Here is a 16183-nt window from a genome sequence, read left to right on the forward strand (position 1 = left end):
CGGTGATTCCCAACCAGTTATGTCACGAATGTCTTGCCCTGCATGAGACATTTCACAATCAGTGACCTTTCTCTCTTTAGCTGCATGTAAAGCATGTGTCCATATTTTAGCCTTTGGACCAACCATCACTTGGCCATGCATTCTATCCAATTGTAGAGCAAAAGTAGAAGCATGCACCACCACATAAGCATTTCAGACAGCCAAGTCTTCCAACAACTTCTGCATACCTCCCTTTCCAAAATTCAAAAAAAGAGACAATCTTGTTTCTTGTGTATGGATCTTGACATATTTCCAAAAGATGAGTTGTCATGCCAAGGCCTCCTGATAGGCAGCATAATCCTTTCTCTCATGCTGCAAACTATCACACCACATACATCTTTTTCCTGACTTAGGGACTACTAACCGTCCCCTATCCTCTTGTCCTTTTTCATCCAATTTTTCAACCTTCAATTGAAGATCTTGTATGCCTTTGACCAATTATCTAAGACATCTTCCCTAACAGAGAAAACAATAGCAGGTACAGCCATAGGGTTGGCACTGTGGCAGCCAACCCTTTATAGGGCTTTTCAATACAATCTATAATTGTCTTTTTAGTTACCAATCCTGCATCTTCCAAGAAAAACTCTTCTCTCAAATCTTTCTTAAAAGCCACCCAATCAATATCTCTTCTATGCAACTCATCAATTCGATCATGCAAAGCATGCATGGACAAACAGGAAAAATACCAACTCCATGCATACTATGGTACCCCATGAAACAACATATTTTCTTCATACAGTTGGATGAAACATTTTGACATTTAAACTGCTTCAATTCTTGTCCCACTGCCTGCAATGCATTCACGGCTAAGGAATCAATTCTTTCTGCTTCCTGCTGAGTTTGCATATGTTGTTGTAACAACAATTGTTGTTGTTCTTGCTGCAACAAAGAAGTCATTTGTTGTAAAGCATCACCACCACTTGAAGTTGTAGAATCTCCCATCTTTACATACCTCTGCTCTGCCGACTTTCACATCGGCTTCACCACTGTCAGAGCATTTGCAGTCAAAATTCTACCGCAGGGGTAAGAGACAACAAGGTGAAGGGAGATTCAAGGAGTGGAGTAGACGGAAGATAAGGGGTTGAAAGAAAGAGAAGATATGAAAGAAAACTAGCAGAAAGAAATAGAAGACGTAGAATAATACTCACATAATTGAAGCCTGTTGGTTTATTTTTCCATTATGAGAAGACAAATCTCTTATACACAAAAATGTACACAAAATAATATCTTCCTCTATGTTGCTCAGACTGCCAATTTGATGCTTCCATTGGCTCCAAAAGGGGGGTAAAATACCAACACATCTGGCCAAAATTGTGCTTGATCAGTCCTTCTTCATCTCCCACTTCGGAGTGATGTTCACTGCCTTAAAATAGTGATCGCAACATGCGCAATTTGGTCCATCTCCCTTTTTACATAAAATCCTCACAGATGGCTGAAAGCTACATGCTTTCTTTTGCATGTCATCCTAATCTAGAAGTTGTCTACAGTTTTTGGATTTTTACAAGAGATAATATCTAAAATATCATAAATTGGCTACACTTGTCCAAAAAACTAATATGTTTGAACCATGGACACTAACACTAATGTCTAAAATGGCATTGGCTCTCTAGATCAATAAGAAAGACACACTTTAGAGTATTTCACATGGTGTGCGTGATCAATAAGAAAGCCACACTTTAGAGTTTTTCACATGGTGTGCGCATAGTGGCACGACAACATAGTCAAGGGGCGGTAAGTACTACAAACTAGAAAGCATTTTCATTCCCTTCAAGGACATATGGCCCAAACGGGCATGCCAAAGAGATACATGTTGGATGGAACCCACTAACAAAACATGGTCAACAAAGGACCCATCAACTACAAGAGGATAGAGGCTACCAGCTTTGGTACCTCTAGCAAGCACGTCTACCCAACTGGTGATCTTCCAGGAAAAATCCCCAAATGAAACATGAAAACCAGCATCATCAAGCTGCCCTGTAGACATAAGACTGCATGTATGCCCAAGCACATGACATACATCCTGTAACAAAAAAATACTACCATTAGAGAACTAGAGTCTTACATCCCCAATGCCAACAATCGCAAGTGACATGTCATCACCCAAGCGAACTGAACCAAAGACAGTGCGGTAGAAGTGGAATCACTCATGACATGGTCTAACATGAAATGAAGCACCAGAATCCAAAAGCTAGCACTGCCCATACATAGAGTGAACATCAATCAACAATGTAGCATCACAAGAACTAGCTACAAGTATGTACTCATCGGAGTCATTAGTCCGCATGACATTTATCGCCTCGATTTTTACACTGAATTTCGTCGGCATAATGCTGCGATCAGTGGAATTTTTCTATATTTTATCTTTTCCCTTCTCTTTGTACTTCTCATTGCGCAAATCATGACACTATGGGCGTATATGACCCTTTTTGCCGCAATGATCACATGCCACATTAGCATTTCTCCCATGAGGCTTGCTGCGTGACTTACCACATGACTTAGACCTAGACTTCTACAAGTCTCTGCCACCACAGACATTCCCACAGTCATTCTTGCCATTACCATCTCTGCCTCTAACAATCAAAGCATGTGACACACGAGAGGCATCTAAGTTCTTACGGTTGATCTCTTCCTGCAAAATAGCACTCTCTACATCATGCAAGTTTAGAATAGTAGCAGGAGCACATAAGGCAATGTGGAATACATCCCATGACTCGCTTAGAGTCCCAAGCAAAAACAATGGAGTAACCTCATCATTAAAGGTAATACCTTGCGAAGTCAAGTACTTGAGAATAGCATGGAACTGGATCAAATGAGTAGACATTGTCATATTCTCCTTCATTCGCAGGTCCATAAGCTGCTTCAGCCAATACATCTAACTTGTTGGACTTTTCTTGTCATAGATGTTCTTAATTTTATCCCAAGGCTGCCAAACACTCTATGCTTCCTCAACCACATTGTAATGCACCTATTCAGTGACAGACAAGATGAGGATGGACTTGCATAACTTGTCAAGCTCATCCCATTCGTCATTAATCATAGTTTCAGGTTGCTTGCCATGCATCCTTGGTGGCTTTATCTGTGATTTCTGCATCAATACCTGCCAAACTTGGCTCTTCCAATAGGCATTATTTGTACCATCAAGCTTGGTGATGTTAAATATAGCACTGTTAGTAGAAGAAGAACCCATAATGCAGTCCAAAAAAGTGCAAACAGTTCAAAATTGCTTGTTTTCTACTATAAACAGCCAAAAATACCACCAAAACCAATGAAAAATGACCACGAGAAATGATAGCTAATGATGTTGCCGACCAAGTACCATCAAAAGTACATAAAATCAGGATGATTTAGCATGAAAATTCCACATGAGTCCATATATAGTTGCTTACTGTAATAAATTATAGCCAAGTACAATGAGAGCAAACTGTAGGCAAAATCAATGCAGCAAGTCAACCACTGACTATCAAAGCATAACCAGCATCAAAGCAGGCATAAATCAGCATATGACAGTCATATGGACATCGAGCAAACACTCAAGCATGTCAAACGAATCCGTCAATAAGCCGGCACACCCCTTGTGTAATTGGGCAAAGTGTACACAACACTGGCAAGACCTAACACAAAGAGGTGTATACTCAGGGAGTACGAATCCCAAATCAGCCCAAGTACATGTATGCGGACCACGGCATATCAACCATGCAACATCCAAGTGAAGAAGATCCCAGTCTCAGAAGACTCAAAGCTCAATAGCATAAACCACCTTCTCAATGTTTGTCAAATATCCAATGATGCTCCCACTAGCACAAAAGCCGTATTGATCAAGCCAAGAAGCTCAAGAAGGGCATATGAGAGCACCAATGACGAAAGATCCAAGACTAGACTAAAGCATCCATAGACATCAAGTGTATTCCAAATACAACTCTTGCAAGACAAGAAATATCCCAAGTAAGTTCTTGAAAGCTAGATGCAAGCCAAGACAAGGCACTAGAAGCAATCGACTCCAAACAATGTAAGTAGCATGTAGTAGTGGCATAGGCCAAGCATGTTAAGACTGGTCAGACATAGGTAACATACATGCCATATGTACATCCAGGATGGAGCATCAAATGCATTCCAAAGCCGAGCTCAAGCTCAAATGAAGATTTGGAACCAAAGACAAGCTCGATGTCGTACCCCGAAGGTCAATACTTCATTGCATATCCTAAAGACATAGCCCGAAACCAATAGGCATAACCAAACTAGAGGTAAAATAACCTGTCAAGAAAAGTAGTATAAATCCCAACCAACAAAAAAGTGTCCACATCCAAATCAAGGCTCAATAGCTCTCAAATTGCATATCTAGGCATAAACCATGATGACCAAGCATCAATACATCCAATAGGACACCCAAATGTCAACAAAGAGCATTATGAATAAGCCATCCATGATAAAACCTTGCTGCCCAAACAATGTACAGTAGTAAATCCCTACATAAATCGAGCTATGAAAGCTCAAACCAAGTCCCAAAGCGTCTCAAAACATTGGGCAAACATCCCCAAAGTATCTAGGCACATCAAATACCAAACCTCGTGAGCATCACATAAGCTAAGAGCATGGCATTTTCTTGATGTAAATCAACTTAGATCTATTGCAGAAAATGCTATGATCAGAATTTGGCAGATTTGACATCGCCATCGCGTCTACGGCATGGTGAAACTCCAAGTTAGACTCTTACCTTACCTAAATCAGGTTCCGCATACCCGAGATATGAGAAATAATGGGATTTTTGAAACAGGCGCAAAAAAAAAGTGAGCTGACTGTGGGGCCTATTGGTTATGTTGAGGATGAGGGGGGAAATGGGGCCATAGAGGTGCCCAATGAAGCCAAGGAACACCTACAAAAAGCCTATGAGGGCCGAGGAGGGGCGGGAGATGAAATGTTACCTCGGGGGGAAGAAGGCATGGCTGGCATTGAAGCTCCAAGCTCTAGGTCTTCAATCCGAGCTGAAGTAATGCCAGGCCAAGCTCCATGATCAAGCTCTAATCCAGAGCTTTGATACCAATCGAAAGGTGAGAAGGATTGAAGCTTTCTTGGAAGTGAGCTATGGCGGAGAGCAAGAGCAAGAAGAGAGAGAGACGCAAATGGCAACTCTGACAGTCACAATGTGTGACCAGGCCTTCCTTTATTCAAACTGTCACTAAAAGAATAAAGAATAAATTGAAGGTGATGGGCATCCGCCACCTACAGTGTGTGGTGGTGGGTACTGTCAGTGTAGTAATACATGGGCGGCTAGGCAGAGGCGCCTTTACCCCCAAAATGCGAAAGTTGTAATCAGTACAATTCATCACAACACAACTTAGAAAATTTAAAGTATTTGAAAAAACACCACAAACCACACAAGACAAATCACAATGAAAGTATCAAAATTTTGACAACAAACCAAGTAAACTATATTCTCATACCTTAATAGCCTTGATCCGAAGCTTGACACCACAGAGTCTAACTTCTTCCACTTCGACAATAGCACATCCAGAAGTATTCTCTCGCATGCGACCCTCCTCTCACATCTCTCACAAGATGACAAGAAGATTCAAGGGAAGGGCCCCTAACTCTCTACTCTCCTCTCCTTTTATAGTTTTTTACATCGTCCCTTACGTTGGATATGCTTTTGCTTTCCCAAAAAGCCTTAGGCTTTTTATGCCTTTCAAACTTAAGGCAATTTAATATTTTTAACGTTCATGGTTTTAACGTTTAGGATATTAAAAGCTTAGAAAGCTTTTAAAGCCTTTAAGGCTTTTACTTCATGCGTTAAGTTAACGCTACCCTCTGCTGAACGGACTGCTTTGTTATCCTCCTTGTTCATCTTCTACTGCGTTCCAAAGTTCAGTTACTACTTCTGATGCCATCCGCTTCATTTAGCAATAGCTATGTCCACCATCTTTGTCCGGTCGTCTGTAAGCTCCATCATTTTTTTCTTCTTCATTCCTCTCCGGTCGTCACCTTCGATCTTCTACGTCTTCATAGTGCTCCAGTTTCAGCGTCACCTGTAGCCTTCCTCATCTTCATTGCCCCCTCTCCTTCTTGTTCTCTATCACCCTTCATCCTCTTTTTATGTCATCTGTCCTCGTCTTCGACTTCCGCACTTCTGCTCCTTGCATCGTTTCTGCATCTTCTTCTTTGGTCTTTCACCATCACTATAGGTCTTTTGTTTCGATCCGCTTCTATCTCGTTGTTTGCCCACCGTTTCATCATGTTGTGTGGAAATGAGCACAGTGTGCACCTGCATAGGAACCATGGCACCTCCATCATTCTTGTACTCCACCGTCATCAGCGTCTTCCTGTCAGGAGGAACATGTGCTGTTTTCCTCACCTCCTTAAGCTTGGCTCCCAATTTTGTAGCCAAGACATGGCTCAACGGCATCAGCTCCTCTGTCTCATCAGTAGCGTAACCAAACATGTGGCCTTAGTCACCAGCGCCAATTTCCTTGGACTTCTTGATGAAATAACTGTGGTCACCTTGTGCAGTGTCTAGCTCTGCTGCTCAATGTTCACCAGGACCTTACAGTTGTCGGCATCCAGACCGACAACATCAGACACAATGTCGATTTCTCTGCAAGTGTCTCTCACAATCCTCTCGTAGTCCATAGGTATTAATAATGATCTTCCTCCCTGTTAGCCCTGCATCCTCATGGGGCCCCCGATCACAAATCTCCCCAACGGATTCAAATGGAAGATTGTCTTCTCGTCTAGGTACTTCTCAAGAATCACTAGTTTGATCACATGCTCCTTCAGATCCGCCGCTATCCATCACCCTCAAAGTCAGCAGTGTCGATTTCCTCAGACTTTTACTGGCATGAGACTTTCTCACATGTTGTAGAACATCTAGTTCAGCATGTCCTGCTGATCCACGCTCATTCTGCCTGTCAAGGTCCATTTGTGAAGATGAATTGACTATACAGCTCACTAATGTAGACAAAGGATCCACTAAATCTTCACCTGCACAAACTCCCTCTTTCCCTGCATCCGAAAATGAACATTGAACGTCATCTTTAGAAATGGTACAATCAATAGGATCTGGCAATTCAGCAGATCTTGAGCAAGATTCAACGATAGCCATGCTTGGAAAACAAAGCAAGCCACATGCTGCACATGGAAGAGTGCCCCACTTGAATAGCACCTCTCTAGAAAAAGCTTCATTTTGACAATTAATTGGGTCCTCAGGCTTTTCCAAATCAGCATTCTTGACATTTATTGCAAACAAATTTTGCTCCTCTGATATAGCCACTGACACAGGAGGGATTTCTTTCTGTTCAGGCAACTTTGAGTCTAAAGAAGGTAAATCTACATCATCTCCAAGCAGAATGCAGCACAAAACCCCCATGTTCAACAAAAAGCCTAGGATCCTACAAACATAGTCTTCACCAAATTTTTCCTTGGCATCGTTTTTTTATCCTTAAGGCGTGAGCTGCGCGATTCATGTACCAAGGCCAAGACAAGGCCAACAAGTACAACAATTGTTGATGAGAAAGCATTGGGAGATAATTCATTGCTGCCCTCCTTATGGCAACCTCCTTTACTACTTCAAGCCAAGTAGGACTTGCAAAATTTGTAGCTTCTCCACAATTAAAACCGAGACTAAAACTAAGGTGGTAAGCCCTTGGAAATGTTACAACAAAATCTCTTGCATTTTGGACTAGCCCAAACACACGCACCACCTCTTCTAGAGCTGGAACTGTGTCTCCTGGAACAGTATACCAGGTCTTTGGGGCTCCTGTTGACATTCTTGGAATTTTCAAAATGAATCTGTATTTTCATACAATGTACCGTAGCAGGAATATGATTTGAAAGAGAACTCCATGCATAACCATACATGATTTGAGAAAACATGCAATTGATCCATGATATGCAATCAATCGATCCATGCTACACACAAAATAATGTATGCATTGAAGAATCATGCCTAGCCTATCTAGATGTGATTGTGTGGTATGCAAGATGCAAACAAAATCCTTAATTAATTAAAAATTCCTTATCCTCGGCTCTCAACTCTCATCAAAAGATATGACATACTCCGCTCCACCCATCCAAAATCTCACAATAACTCTAGAAAATTATGGTCCTCAAGATGTTGACCAAATATGAACAACCCTTATCACAATTGATGGCGCCTAGCTTTGTGATGAACATCCCAAATGTGCTCTCTCATGTGCGCGTGTATCTAAGATTTACTGCATATAGTTGGAGCGGACCTCATGCCGTGCTAGTGCTCAATGATGGTGCAAAGCGTGCATAATCCCAACCCATGGCATGGAAATATTTAATAAGAACAGGAGACGACCCTCGAGTGCAATGCCTCAACAAGTACAATGTGAAGTGCTCGTGAACCCATTATCCCTGTGATGTGCAAAAGTCTCGACAAGAAAACATACCTAGCTCCTCAATGTTTAGTAGCTATTGACAAACACAAGCTTCATCCTGTCCAAAAAAAATACCAAGCTCGGCCAAGGCTATCAAGTTTCACACTCAACAAATTAAACAAAATGACAGAAACAAATCCTATGCTAGTCAAACATAAGAAATCCAATTACAAAATAACAAAACAAACTTGTCACGCAAACAACTAAGCTAGCAAAAATCAAACCTAACTACAGTTTGACTAGGGCTTTTCAGTTTTCACAAAAACGCTTGACATATTTAGCCCTTTTCCTAGTCTACAAACATTCATGTGCAGCAATTTCTTTCATAAAACGATGCAACATCTATCATCCATTCAATTTCCTCATTCTTTTGTTGAAATTGTCATTCTAACCACTCCTCTATCTGTATTGTCATTAACCTTGATATGTACTTCTTTAATCTATATCCATTTATCCTTTGCTTATATGCCTTCCCATCCGAATTTTCTAATGCATAAGTTCCATTTTTAAAAACTTCAAAAACCCTGAATGGTCCTTCCCACTTTGTTTGGAATTTCATTTGAAAAGTATGATCCAATTTACTATTGAATCTCAAAACTACATCCCCTTTTTTTATATTTTTGTTTTTAAATTTTTTATTAATCTCTTGTAAAAAAATTTCTTGACTTTTCTCATATTGATCACACACTTCCTGTCTGTTTAATTGTGCTTCTTGTAATTGTATCAACTTTTCTGTGAAACAATTTTTTTCCTCTCCTTCAGTCAACTTTTCAAACATCCTTAAAGCCGATATTTCTACCTCTATAGGTATTAAGGCTTCCTTTCCATAAACTAGTTTAAAGGGAGAATAGCCTGTACTTTCTTTTCTTGCTAATCGATAAGCCCATAAAGCACTTGGCAATTCAATATCCCATGTTTGGGGATGATTCTTTGTCATTTTAGACACCATTCTTATTAACTCCCCGTTGAATCACTCGTTGAGACCATTACATTGAGGATAGTATGGTGAAGCAAATCTTTTTGTTATTTTCATTTTCTCACAAAGATAGTCTATTAATTATCCCTTAAAACCTGGTCCTCTGTCTGACAAAATCTCTAAAGGTGTTCCAAATTTACAGCATATATCTTCATAGACAAATTTTCCCACATATATGGCTCTAATGTTTTTTACAGCCTTAGCTTCTGCCCATCGAGAAAGATAATCAATTGTTGTCAAAATATATATTTTTCCTCGTAAAGTATGTGGTAATGGACCAATTGCATCAATTTCCCATTTTTCAAAAATGTCATATGCAAGAATTGTTTTTCTTGTTTCAGGTTTCAATATTCTCTTACTCATTCTTTCACATTCATGACAGGATTTGTACCAGTGATTAACATCTTTTTGAACACTTGGCCACATATATCCTTCAGTTAAAATCTTTTGTAAAGTTATTTTGAAAGAATAATGTCCCCCACATGCCCCCTCATGATTTGTTTCTAGAATGTGATATATTTCTTCTTTCCAGGGTACTCTTTTTAAAATTAAATCCACTCCTTTAGCATAAAGGACATCGGTCACTATTTTATATCTTCTAGCTCTTCTTAAAAACCCATATTTTTTGTTTTTTTGAATACTAGAAGGTACTTTCCCTGTTAACAAAAATTCTTCTTCCAAGTCAAGAGCTTCTCTTCCCCTATAAAGAGGAAGATTTGCTTTCATTACAAATACTTGACAAATTGCTAATTGGGCTGCATTGTGAGCTTCCTGATTTTCTTCCTTGGAAATATGTTTCAAACTCCAAGCTTCAAACTGTTTTAAATCTCTTCAAATTCTATTACACAACCTCTTCAATTTGGGATTTTTGATCTCCCAAACTCCGAGTATTTTCTTTACTAATAGTAAAGCATCACCTCTAATTCTCAACCTTCGAATTCCCATTCTTTGACAAAGCATAATGGCTACTTGTAAGGTTGCATACTCAGCTTCATTATTACTTGTTGCCTCAAGTTTAACTGTTTCTTTTTTTATTAACTTTCCTTGAGGATCATAAACCACTATTTCTCCTGAAGATGCTTGGTGTGCCTTACGATATGATCCATCAAAATACATCACGAATGAGTTTTCTATTTCGGGTTTTTCTTCTTCTTTTTCTCCAATTTTTCCTCTTAGTAAAAAAGAGCTTCCTCTATAGGTTAAAAGATCTGCTATTGTAGCCCTAGTTGAATCCTCAACCTGGAATTTATATTGAAATTCTTCAAGTTCAACAATCCATTTCACAACTCTTCTTGATAAGTTTAAGTTATTCACCAACTGTGGCAATAGTGTATAGCTTGTTAAAATAGTAAAGGATTTTGGTAGTAGATATCTCCTAAACTTTCTACAAGCAAATATTACACTTAACATTACCAGTTCTATTTCTATATATGTTTTTTCTATTTGCAACTTCACTCAACTTGCGAAATAGATAGGTCTTATATATCTAGAATTCCTTCCTTGTTGCATCAGAATTGCTCCAATAGCATCTTCCCCAATTGAAGGATTCACGAAAAATTCATTTTCCCAATCAGGTGCTTGAACTGATGATGCATGACTCACAGTTTCCTTCACCTGTTGAAATACTTCTTCAGCCTCTTTAGTCCACTCTAAAGGATCCTTCTTAGCTACCATCTGTAACGGATAGAGTAATTGAGATGCCAAAGGAATGAATCTTGATAGATATCTTATATTATAAATGAATGTCATAAGTTCTTTAGTATCTGCAGGTGATACTAAGGTTACTAGGGCTTCTACTTTTTCAGGATCAGGTTCTATTCCATTTTCTAAAACTACATGACCAAGAAGTTTCACTTTTGGTTGGGCTATTTTGCATTTTTTTGGATTTAGCTGACAACCATAACTATCCAATCTTTCATATACTTTTCCAAGTTTTTCACAATGTTCTAATCTTGTACTATGAACACAAATATCATCAATGAAATCTGTAACAAACTTCCCTAGGTAAGGGGCTAACACTCTATTTATCCTCCCGTGATACCAGGCTAGTCCATTACTAAGTCCAAAAGGTAAAACTCTATAGCAAAAACACTCTATTTATCCTCCCTTGATACCAGGCTGGTCCATTGCTAAGTCCGAAAGGTAAAAGTTGTTTTCTTTTGATCTTCAGAAGTAATGGGTAATTGAAAATATCCAGAATATCCATCACAAACACTATAGCTTTCAAAACCTGCAACTGAATCTAAGATTTCTTCTACAAATGGAAGCGGATAATGATCCCTTTTTGTGATGGAATTTAGAGGCTTATAATTAACACAAATTCTCCAACCTCCCATTTTCTTTGATGCTATAACTATTGTGCTTACCCATTCTGAATCTTCTACAAGATAAATAAATCCGGCTTGCAACAATTTATCTACTTCTTCTTTCAAGACTGATATTTGTTCTGAAGTCAGGGGTTTTAACTTTTGACATACTATCTTGGCATCTTCTTTCAGTTCTATTTTTAGCCCTTCCCCTTTCATTCCTCTGATTTCTAAGTATGAAGTTGCAAAAAGGTTGGTATATTTATTTATAAGTGAATGATATTTTTTTCTTTCTCCATCTGTCAAATCTTGACTTAACATTTTTTCTAGAAACTCTCTTTTTTTTGTTGAAACTTGAGGTAGTTCCATTAATTTTTCCAATTCCTCTAGTTTCCCTTCTTCATCATCTTTAAAAAACCCATCTTTTTGATTTCCTTTGGTTTTAGTATTTATAATTTGGACTTTTTGTGAATTTTCTTCTTCTGAAGTTGATTCTTCATCCTTTAACAGGAACAAAAGTCTTTTTTCTTTAGAAGGAAGATTTAAATTAGGACTTTTTTCGCTTTTTGATACCCTTGAAACTATTGATGGTTCTATATGAGTTATTGACCTCACTCTGTTTTCTAGGGATATTTCCTTCTTCTTTTTATTATTTTTTTCAATTATTATAGATGAAATTTCTAGATCTGAATCACTTTCTAAACTTCCCTCCTCAGTTTCATCTTCTTCTTCCATACTATCACTTTCATCTTCTTCTTCCTCGCTAGTATCCTCATTCACTAATTCCTTTCTCGAGGCCATATCAAACTTCTTTGCTACTGCTCTACGGTCATAAATTGTTAGAGTTCCTTTTCCCCAATCTTATATCGCTCCTGCTTTCCTAAGCCAAGGTCTACCTAGGATAAGCAAAAATGCTCCTAATCCTGCTGGCATAACATGACAAGTAATTTTCATAGCAACTCCATAAAACTTGATTTCAAGATTTTGAATTATTCCTATGCATTTCACTTTAGCATGATTTGCAAGCCTAATTCGAAAACTGGATCCTACCACTATTCGAAGTCCAAACTGTTCTACACATGCTTGGGTAATCACACTAACTTGTACTCCTCCATCTATGTATGCCTCTCCTATGTTTTGATTTTTGTACCAAGCATCAACTACAGGACAAATATCTGGTAACTCCTCTACACTCAAAACTCTTACAGTACCTTTTTTTCTTTCTCTCCCTTTTGGATTTACTAATTTCTTCCATTGTCGTCTCATCCTAGGGCACAGCTCCATCAACTGAGCAAAAGATATATATGCTTTCCTACCCATAATATCTTTCTTTAGATTATAGTTACTTTCTTCTTCTCCCAAAGGAATATCAGTAGCATGATAATGTTTTATAGGCACTCTCGTTCTATTTTCTTCTTTTTTCTCTTTCTTCTCTCCTCTCTTTGTTTTTCTCCCTCTTTTCTCACCAACCTTACTAGTTTCAGGTTCATCTCTCTCAGTATCTCTTTTTCTTTTAATTGTAGGCATAACATCAACAGTTTTAATTTCTTTTTTGATTTTCTAAAAGAATACAATTTATGGCACTTTTTCCTTTATCTTCCTCATTTAACTTTGATTCTTGAGAAGTAGAATCATTTTTTATTTCTATCCCAAAATCATTCTGTCTGTTAGGCAAATTTTGAGGTAAAGGATACATATCCCCCCTTGCTCTAGGTGGATATGGATAGTTTGTACTTATATGACCTATCTCTCCACATGAATAACAAGTTACCATTGGTCTATGAAAATATCCTCTATCATTTCCTCCTCTTCCCCCTCTTAAATTTTCTTGATTTGGTTGTCCCATTAGTCCTCCATTGCCTCTTCCTAAGGATCGACCTCTCAACGCTCCTACCCTCATGTTTTGCATTTGTCCAGATAATTGATCTTCAACTTCTGGTGCTAGTTGAGCATTTTGTCTTGCTAAAACTTGATAATTCTGTTCGTTTCTTTGCCAAGTTTGGTCTCTATTGTCTATAGGTATTCTAAATGACTCTCTTTTTTTAATTTTCTCAAATTTTCTCTCTTTTCCTATAGCAATCATTAGAGCTTCATCAAAAGTACTTGGTTCCTTGATTTCCAATTTTGTCCTCACCTCTCCTTGCAAATTTTCAATGAAATTTTTAATTTTTAACATTTCCAGGGCTCTCTCTCCTAGGCCCAAAGATACATTCCAATGATCCCAAAGTCTAGCATACTCTATGGCAAAAAATTCTATGGTCTGGTCTTCTCTCTTTTGGCAAGTTTCTATTTTTCTCGAAAGGTCATGGGAAGTCTCAGTTTCTTTGAAACAGTCAAGGAACGCCCGTTTAGTTGCTTCATATTCCATAGGAACATGAGGATTTCTTAGTCTAAGGGTCTTTTCATAATCTTCAAACCAATTGCGACCTTCATCTAACAATTGAAATTTCAGAATTTGGAGTTTCAGAGTTGAGTCATTTATTCGCTATATAATACATCCAAGCTCCAGTTTTTCGAGGAATCGCTGAGGATCCTCTCTCTTTTTACCATAAAATTCAAGAAAAGAACTAGCCATTAAAAAAAAAAGATTACAAATAAGAAATCAATCCACAAATCACAAACAAAGTCAAAAATTTTGGCACTCCTCAGCAGGGGCACCAAAAAAGAGATGTTACGCGAGCGGTGATCGAGACAAACCTCACTCACAACCCGATAACAAGACGTTAAGGAACGCCGGTTGGGGTAATCTACTTTGTCGAATGCACAACACAACTTGGAAAATTTAAAATATTTGACAAAACACCACAAACCACACAAGACAACTCACAATGAAAGTATCAAAATTTTGACAACAAACTAAGTAAACTATATTCTCATACCTTAATAGCCTTGATCCGAAGCTTGACACCACAAAGTCTAACTTCTTCCACTTCAACAATAGCATGTCCAAAAGTATTCTCTCGCATGCCACCCTCCTCTCACATCTCTCGCAAGATGACCAGAAGATTCAAGGGAAGGGCCCCTAACTCTCTACTCTCCTCTCCTTTTATAGTTTTTTACATCCTCCCTTACGTTGGATATGCTTTTGCTTTCCCAAAAAGCCTTAGGTTTTTTATGCCTTTCAAACTTGAGGCAATTTAATATTTTTAACGTTCACTGTTTTGACGCTCAGGATATTAAAAGTTAGAAAGATTTTAAAGCCTTTATGACTTTTACTTCATGCGTTAAGTTAATGCTACCCTCTGCTGATCGGACTGCTTTGTCATCCTCCCTGTTCATCTTCTGTTGCCTTCCAAAGTTCTTTTATTGCTTCTGATGCCGTCCGCTTCGTTTAGCAATAGCTTCGTCGCGCCGTCTGTAAGCTCCAGCATTTTGTTCTTCTTCATTCCTCTCTAGTCGTCACCTTCGATCTTCTACATCTTCAAAGTGCTCTAGTTTCAGCGTCATGTGCAGCCTTCCTCGTCTTCATTGCCCCCTCTCCTTCTCGTTCTCTATCACCCTTCGTCCTCTTTTTATGTCGTCTATCCTCGTCTTCGACTTCCGCACTTCCGCTCCTTGCGTCGTTCTGCACCTTCTTCTTCAATCTTTCACCATCACTATAGCTCTTTTGTTTCGATCTGCTTCTATCTCGTCGTTTGCTACCGTTTCATCGTGTTGTGTGGAAATGAGCACAGTGTGCACCCGCATAGGAACCATGGCACCTCCATCATTCTTGGACTCCACCGTCATCTACGTCTTCCCATCACGATGAAGCCAGGTGCATGTGCCATTTTCCTCACCTCCTTAAGCTTGGCTCCCAATTTTGTAGCCAAGACATGGCTCAACGGCATCAGCTCCTCTGTCTCATCAGTAGCGTAACCGAACATGTGGCCTTGGTCACCAGCGCCAATTTCCTTAGGCTTCTTGATGAAATGACTGTGGTCACCTTGTGCAGTGTCTAGCTCTGCTGCTCAATGTTCACCAGGACCTTACAGTTGTCGGCATCCAGACCGACAACATCAGACACAATGTCGATTTCTCTGCAAGTGTCTCTCACAATCCTCTCGTAGTCCATAGGTATTAATAATGATCTTCCTCCCTGTTAGCCCTGCATCCTCATGGGGCCCCCGATCACAAATCTTCCCAACGGATTCAAATGGAAGATTGTCTTCTCGTCTAGGTACTTCTCAAGAATCACTAGTTTGATCACATGCTCCTTCAGATCCGCCGCTATCCATCACCCTCAGAGTCAGCAGTGTCGATTTCCTTAGACTTTTACTGGCATGAGACTTTCTCACATGTTGTAGAACATCTAGTTCAGCATGTCCTGCTGATCCACGCTCATTCTGCCTGTCGAGGTCCATTTGTGAAGATGAATTGACTATACAGCTCACTAATGTAGACAAAGGATCCACTAAATCTTCACCTGCACAAACTCCCTCTTTCCCTGCATCCGAAAATGAACATTGAACGTCATCTTTAGAAATGGT

At 39.1% G+C, this 16183-nt stretch overlaps 2 pseudogenes; both read right to left on the reverse strand.

Moving 5' to 3' along the window:
• Positions 1-6129: 6129 nt before the first annotated feature.
• On the reverse strand, positions 6130-6660 carry LOC148032108 (S-adenosylmethionine synthase-like; annotated as a pseudogene).
• A 1-nt stretch (position 6661) lies between these two features.
• Positions 6662-15768, reverse strand: LOC148032109 (S-adenosylmethionine synthase-like; annotated as a pseudogene).
• Positions 15769-16183: the final 415 nt, after the last annotated feature.

Source organism: Lygodium microphyllum, chromosome 8 (genome assembly GCF_053477565.2).
Source record: "Lygodium microphyllum isolate KBCC chromosome 8, Lygodium_microphyllum_v1.1.10, whole genome shotgun sequence".
Lineage (NCBI taxonomy): Eukaryota > Viridiplantae > Streptophyta > Polypodiopsida > Schizaeales > Lygodiaceae > Lygodium > Lygodium microphyllum.